Consider the following 8,350-nt stretch of genomic DNA (forward strand, 5'->3'; position numbering starts at 1 on the left):
AAAGGCATAACGAATACTGCACAATACACTTAAGCACAGTCCTGTTGGCTTTTTGTAGTAGATCACCCAGGAATGGATTACAAGCGACCATCCAGCATGGCTGATTATAAGCTTTCTCTTGCTACTTTGATAGTAGCCATTCTTCATAACAGCATAGTGGCAAATCGCCTGAACTTGAATCAGGAAAGCCAGCTAGCTGCCTAATTTCTTCTTGCAAACAAATATCCAAGTATTTGTCTCAAGGTTCTACATAAAGGTGGCAAGCAGTTTATGGTTTTATAGAATTGGATCCAGATGAAGTTTTCTGCTAATGAAAGGCAATTCTGTCAACAGAAGTGAGACTTTCTGCCTTTCCCCATCCTGACTCTCAGCAATAGAATGAATGAATTTATTTGCAGTCAGAGACCATAACAATGGCAATACATCCTTAACAATCAATAGAATAGTTATATCCAGCGTAAAAATGTAAAGGACATAGAAAAATACATTTAGCATTTAAAATCTTATCTTAAAATGTATATAGTTCTCTGGGAACCACAGTAATTTAATATTTAAAACATTGACGTTAAAATTGTTAAAATCATAAAAAGAGCAGGACAGACTATGTATGGCTATGCTTTTTATCATGGAATTTAACCAAATAGAGACAGAATTTGGCTATTTGCCTGGAGATGGTGGATTTTCATCAATTAGGAGTTTCTCCAGGCAGGCCTTATTTGCCTCTGCAATTGGTCTGTCTAAGAGTGGGGAAATAAACTTGTCCCTATAGGCTTGATGGAAAGGACAATGAAAGAACATATGAATAAGTGATTCCACTTCACCAATGGAGCAACAGCAGCATCTGTCCTCGTATGGGATCTTTCTATATTTCCCTTCAATGGCCATTGAAGGGATAACTTCACATGAGGCCAGGGTGAAAGCTCTTCTATAAGTTGGGACATCCAAATGAGTGAGATATCTGGCCATACCCGTAACATATCTAGATTCCCTAGGGGCCATAAAATGAGGAGATTGAGCTAAATCTTGTTGGCGCTCTATGTCTCTCACCCTTTGTTTAACAATACTTTTTGCCTGGTCACTGCCCTGAGTCAGTAGGTCATCAGGCGAGAGTCTCAATCTTTCTAGGTTGCTCTTAACCATCCGCATCCACCTAGGATGGTAAGGATCTTGGTTTATTAGAGGGAGAAGGCCTTTTTGATTGTTATATATCTTGAATCACTGATGCACAGAAGATAGCAATATTCTGGCTTCAATTCTCATTGGACTGAATCTTCTCGAGAACTCGCAAATTATCAGCAGATACGCCCAAATTAATACCATATAGGAGTTGTTCAAGGGCTTTAGCTTGATACAGCTTCAGTGCTAGCATGAGTGGAAAATAGGATCTGCAGCAGGAAGGATCAGTAGGCAGAAATTACACCTCCCCTTGTTAGTCAGAATCCAACTCATTGTTACCATTTTTGAACCACTGAGGTGTTAGCAAGGGAGTTAATTGATTTGTTTCAGTGTATCTGTAAACAGTCTCTATAATTAATAAACATAGTCCCCACTATCCTCCTGAAGACTTTTTTCAAACTGTCCATTTCTTTTGAGTAGGGATTATGAAAGCAGCCAAAATTAATATTAATAGCAGGTGAAGCTGTACTCAGATTTAAAATTATTAAAAACTACCGATAAATTTTCAGTTACTTAGGAATACCGGAAAAGAAGGTTCATATTTTCAATATCAACTGTGTTAAAGATTTTATGTCATTCAGAAGGGACTGTTTGTTCTAATTAACAGAGATGTTGAGCTGCCTTTATAAAATCTTAGGTAGTGTGCCATCAGATATTTTCTTTTTATGGCACATGGTATGTTTTGGAGGTAGGGAGGAGATGTTTCTGTGTAATTTTGTGTTCCAGTAGTGCTTTGATACCCATCTGATAGTCCTTTCATAAATAGTTTTGTTTACACTTCATCCATTTAAAGAGCCAACTCTGCAATTAATTAGTCAACTGCAACAATCTGAACCCTTGTATGAATAAGTTCTGTTTGGAATCAGTATATGGTCAAAATAGTAAGAACATGAGATTCCACTTAGAAGTCTCAGTATTATTATTAGTTTATATTGAACAAGTGAAATTTTGAGACTTTTTTGCTACAGTCACACTTTACAAGGTCTAGATTTAATATTTTTACACGTTTTCTTAGTTGGTTGTTTTAAAGATACCATCAGAACTCCTTTCCCAGCAGCCACCACTTGAAATCTGGATAAGCATATGAATATCTCCAAATAAACTAATTAGTATGATTTAAGACTCAAATGCTGCAATCCTAAATTTCTTTTCCTAATCCCCATAGAATAGTCCTGAGTAAAATTCTGAAATACCTTCTTTGGGTTGTACTGTTTGCTTTATTGTTTTTAATGACTTGGTTCATGATTATCAGCAAAAATCAATTATCTAGTGAACATCTCAGCCTGATTTGGATACCCCAGGCTAGGCCAGTCTCATCTTGGAAGCTAAGTAGGATCAGCCGTGGTTAGTACCTTTTCTGGCCCTGACGTACTCACTCTGTGTGTGTGTGTTGTACACTTTGATATTTGGGGTTTCACTTTCCCTAGTCTCACAGCATTATGAGCCAGGTTTTCTGACTGGACCTATCAAAAAGGAGCTTTGTCTCTTGTGTCTGTAAGAAACATGATGGAGAATAACAATTTTTTAAAAAACATACATGCATTGTTTGCCCACAAATGTGGAATAAAGAGAACTGACAACAACAGGTGGGATTATCAAAGGGCCAGCTTTATTTTAATTGCTCAAGGGGATCTGCAGCTCACACAGGCCAAACCCATCTCAAAACCAAATTGCAGTGCGGGTAAGTGGAGGGAAGCAGGCTTCCTTTTTTTGTGTATCCCTTCAGCGCTGGCATGCAGGCTGGCCTCCTCCCACTGCTCCTAATCTGTTTTTAAGGATCTCCCCCACTGCCTTTTCATTCTTGATCACATCTGCATGAGCAGAGCATTTATTTGCTGGCTTGCAGTCCTAAGAAGGTGATGTAATGGATAGCAAAGGAGAAGAAAGAGCATTATGTTAAAACTGTAGGTAGTAACAAGTTGTTGCATCTCATCCTGCAAGCCAGTTGCCCTGGCCTTAACATAAGAAGCAAGAGAGCCCAGTTCCTTACCTAAAATACTTCTATCCTACCCTTCCTCAAAGGAGCTCAAGGCAGCATATATCTTCCTGTCTCTCCACTGTATCTTCATCACAACCCTCTGAAAGGCAAGTAGGTTGAGTCTGTGACTGGCCCAAGGTCATAGCTGAGCATGACATTTGAGTTTGAACAGGGATATCACCAGTTCCAAGCCAACTCACTAACCACTGCACCCCACTGGCTCTCTCATGCAATAATAACACACGAAGACACCCGAGGACAAGGCTATAAATTAGAACTTAGAACAGATCAGAAAGTGGAGACCTGAAGAACCAACTTTTAACTCAGAGGCAAAAGAGGTATCTGAAGGAAGTGGAAGTTGTGCAAGCGGTGTGCAGGGGAAGAGTCCTGGTCTACTATAGTTACAATTCTCCATGAATTTTCAGTTCTCATAGTTGCTGGTCAGCAGGCCAGGCATGATCTGTTTCTTCGAATGTCTGGCGTAAAAATGTATTCTTTAGGCATCGAACATAAAATTTAGGGTTTTATAGACACAATCTGGTATTTGCATGAACACATTCATAACTATGACAAATTTCCTGTCACAATTTGCATAATCATGGTCTGGGAAATTCTAGGGAAAATCTGAAGGATTATTTGGTTGCCAAACCAAACTGTAATTTATGTGATTGTCTAAAAGCTTTTTGTTAATCAACGTCTCAGTCTTTATTACCCAGGACTCTGTTCTGCATCAACAGGGTCATGTTTCTCCCAGTAGAGACACTACCCACAAAAACTTTTCAAAGGATTACTATAAATTTGCTTTCACAATGGCTGTATTTTAAGACACTTAATAAAATCCAATCTGTTTGGGGTGGTACTTACCTCAAATGCCAAAAAGTGTTCTGCAATATTTTGTTCGGTCAAAGCTCTATTATTTGCACTAGCTAGCAGGTTACAATGACTTTTGATACGCCTATCATGGTACAAAAATAAAAATTCCAGTCTACACCTAGGAAAGATCTAGCCAAAAATGAGACAATAAAATTTCACAACATAGTTAGGTGTGTTTTGCTCACTTTGTCTGTAAATAGAGGAGTGCCAATGTAGGAGTATAATAAAGGGAGACTCAGGAGAAAGTACATTACTAATTAACGACTTCACATAAATCCATGTGAACCCATTTAAAAACTTAATCATTGGCTATGGGATAGAGGCTGAACTGCATTTAGAATCAATATGAATTCTCAAACCAACAGAAAGTAAAAACAAAAGAACTATGACTAAGGATTATGCCTGAAAGCCACAAGCAAACTGTGTATGAAATACTTTTGTTGCAGGAGCAAGTGGGGAGGATTGTCCTTTCCCAGCACTTAATGGTGTGTTTTTTTCTGTTCCAAAATAGCAGGGACTGAGAAACAGATGGAGTGCCTGGCAGTAAAAGGATGCTAAGCATAGGAGAGAAACATTGATAACTGTAGGAAATTGTTGCCACTGGGACCCAAAAGATGTATGTCACAGGAGAGTTCTATAGACCATAAAGAACAGAGTTTTTACATATGGGGCTTAAATACATTTGAGGCTCTTGTGCTGTTCCATGAATATCTGATTGTTGCTCAGGTAGAATAGAAGGCAAAAAAGAGACATGTATGATTCAAATGACTCATACAGGTCTTACATTCAACTATGTGCTGATCCAAGCAATGACACCTCTTTATGTCATATATGCGAAAGTACATGGTATTGGGCACATGAGCACAAGGCAATGAAACAGCTTTGTGGTACGCAGAAAGAAGTTCTCTTGGAGTTTAACAAGACAGTGAGCTGGTACAGGGTGGTACAGAGTACTAGATAAAAGTGGTAGAAATAGTACCTCCCATCTTCTGCTTTGAGTCCCCCATGAGAAAGAGTACTGATCAGAAATTTAAATTACTTTAACTTCGGTTAACTTTTGAGCACATTTAATCATAAAAAGGGAGAAACTGGCAAAACAAAACCACTAATCTTATAAAACTGAGTGGGGAGCACAGGGCAGTGGAATGTATATCTGTTTTTGTTGAGCACTTCTCCTCCTTGACTATCTGTCATAGTCCCATAGTTGCTTTGTAATGGTCAACTGTATCAAAAGTTACAGAGAGGTTTATAAGAATTAGCACAGAGGTATCCCCTCTATCCACCTTCAGGTCATCCACCAGGACTAATAAAACCATCCTTCATTCCAAAATCAGTTCTGAAGGAAGAGGTTTTATTCAAGAAAACCTGAAGCTGTACTATTACAACAATAGAACTTTTTGGTCAGGAAGTCCATAATCTGATGACACGGCGGCTGAGAACTGCAGTTTTAATACTTTGCCTAAAGCCAATCCTACTGTAACTCATCCTATGCACATTTAGACAAGAGATGTGCAGTTGTCATGCTTGCCAGTTTTCATTTTTTCTAGAAGGGCTCCTGTATTTTTAGCTGCATCACAAGTGTAAATTTAGCTGGTGAAGTTTCTGTCATTGCAAAAGTTGGTACTCTTGGTACAAGCTGAATGCACAGTCTGTGGAAAGTGCTCGAATGAATACCTGCTTCTGCAAAATCAGAACAAGCACAGACCAAACATCCTGTAGAACATGTTACTTAAGCACTGTTTTCTGAACCTGTAATTGGTACTTACACCTTTCTTGGTTCATTTCTTTTGGGGGAGGGGTGGCGCAGGCAAGAAATCCCCCCTTTACACATTATACTTTACAAAGACCAAACCAGTCCCTGCCCTAAACAGCTTACCAATTTGTGATGTGAAAGAAACAAAAAGATGGGAAGGAAGTGGAATTAGGGATAAAGAGCAGCAGAATGTGTGCATTCCAGTTGTACAGGCCTACATTTAGTTCCAGTAGGGAATGAGGCTATAAAGGATATCTGTCTGCATATCTTCTGTATTTTCTAAGCCTATCAAACTCCTTGAGACCATGCATGATACTTAATGTTTATATACGAAGAGAACCAGCATGGTGTACTGGTTTGAGTGCCAGATCAGGGTTTGGGAGACCCAGGTTTATATCCCCAGTCTGCCATGGAAGCTTGCTGGGTGACCTTGGGCCAATTGCTCTCTTTCTCATCAGACCCATTTCCAGCCCCGGCGCCAGGGTTTCTGGCTCTGGAGGCTAGCCTCGTGCGAGCGCTCTGCACGCATGCGCCACAGACTGCATAATGATGTCATCACCTGATGATGTCATCATGCAGTGCTGCCGGCGGGTGGCTGGGGCGGAGCGAGGAGGCCGTCCACACGCCGCCCCGGCCGCCTGTCATTCCTGGCCTGTGTCTGCTGTGGCCGCCTGGGGGCGGGTGGCGGCAGTGGCGGCACGGGGCTGGCCGGCGGTGGCGCAGGATGCGCACCTCCGCCCCCAGGGCCCCTTCCGGCGCCCCCTCCGGCCCCGCGGCACCCGCGGCCCCTGCCTCATGGCCTCAACAGTGGCATCGTCCCTGCCCATCTCACAGATTTGGTATTGTATGGATAAAATGGAGGCAGGAAAATGATGTTGTAATCTGCTTTGAAAAATGGGGATATAAAAAGCTGGATATAAATAACTAAATAATAAATTAAAGAATTTTAAGAGTTCAGAACTCTGCAACAAGCTTTACAATAATCATGTATGGTAATCCAGGCATCATTCCCTTATTTCAAAAGGGCTCTGAGGCGGATACAATTATGGCTTGCCAAAGATCATATATTGAATTTGTAGCAGAGATCAGAGTTGAACTAGGGACTTCCCAGGGACTTCCCATTTTATGCTTTAATCTTTCTGGAGTCTGGACCTACCCTTAACCCTCTGAAGTTAATCCTTTGAAATACAATGAAAAGGCACTTTAATAAATAAACATTTAGCTTTCCAGACCTATGGCAAGTTTTGTCTTTGTTCAGAAATAATCTACATCTGTCTTTCTGAGCAAGGTGACAGATGAAATCCTCTGTCATTTATTTTGGCAGATTCTTTATTTTTTCATACTAGTTACTCCCTGAAATTTGCATTGATAATCCCTTTTTTGATAAATAAGAGTACCTGCAGGAACATGTCTAAAAGGATGCTGCTTTACAACTTACTAGTTATTGCAAGGGTGTCATTGCAATGACCAGGAAGGCTCAGTGATGATTCCTGTTATGTCATAATATAGGAAATGTCCCATATTATGATATTACAGGTGATATTTGTCTATTAGTTGTTTCCCTGACTACCAATATATACAATACCAGGCACAATGGAATCATGAATGGGTTTTTCCCTCGGACAAAATGTCAGAACACCTCCTTTTCCTCCCTTCCTTCTATACAATTCTCTGACCCTCCAAGGGACTCTTGCAAAGTCCCTTTTTCTTACCATGTGTTTGACTGTAAATTAATGGTACCTAATGGCTTATTATATATAGCAAACTGGGTCGTGTCTATATTAGGTATATTTTAAGAGATGTCTCTCTCTCAAAATGGCAACAGCAACTGTCTCCCTCACTGTCTGCAAAACCAGAGCTGGGAGCCCCCTCCCCCCTGTTCTTTGCTTCCTTCTAACAAATTTGGCACTCCACACTTGAAAGGAAGACCTGCCTATCAAGCTAGATTGGGGTTTCAAGGGCAACAGCAGGAGTTCAGACAGAGTTCAGACAATCCCTTCCTAAATTGCCAAGGAAATTGATTGCAGGTGCCAGATTGTCTGGCTTGACGAACAGCAACGAACTAGGCTTGCAATGACCACCTGTTCGTTTAGAATGGGGCCTCACGAACAGCTTGTTTGTGAACAGCTGATTGGGTTGTTTGTGGCTTTTTAAAGTCATATTGCTGTTCATGCCCATCTCTATTTTCTACACAGGGGTAAATAAAATTAATTAAAATACTGGGGATGGACACACACACAAGCTTTCAGTTTTACCTCATGTCTTTTTATTATTAGTTATACATCTTGAACATTTGATCCAAAGATTTTTATCCAACAGCTTTCACCATTTAGTTCTTCAAAGTGACTTGCAGCATCTGGATCACAATATCTGGGTAAAATCTTCACAGAAGGAGACTTGATAAAATTTGCCTCTTCCCTCCTCTATCACTGTGGCAGCTTTTCCCAGTACTGGTGGCAGAGCTAGAAAGCAAGCCTTTTGCAGAAGTACCCATCTCAGTGTGGAAGTAGAATAGGTAACTTCTGGGACAGAGGTCCAAGGCTACTTCTGCCACAAAGTTCTTGATGGTA

The sequence above is a fragment of the Eublepharis macularius genome, chromosome 2 (assembly GCF_028583425.1).
Source record: "Eublepharis macularius isolate TG4126 chromosome 2, MPM_Emac_v1.0, whole genome shotgun sequence".
NCBI classification, from domain to species: domain Eukaryota; kingdom Metazoa; phylum Chordata; class Lepidosauria; order Squamata; family Eublepharidae; genus Eublepharis; species Eublepharis macularius.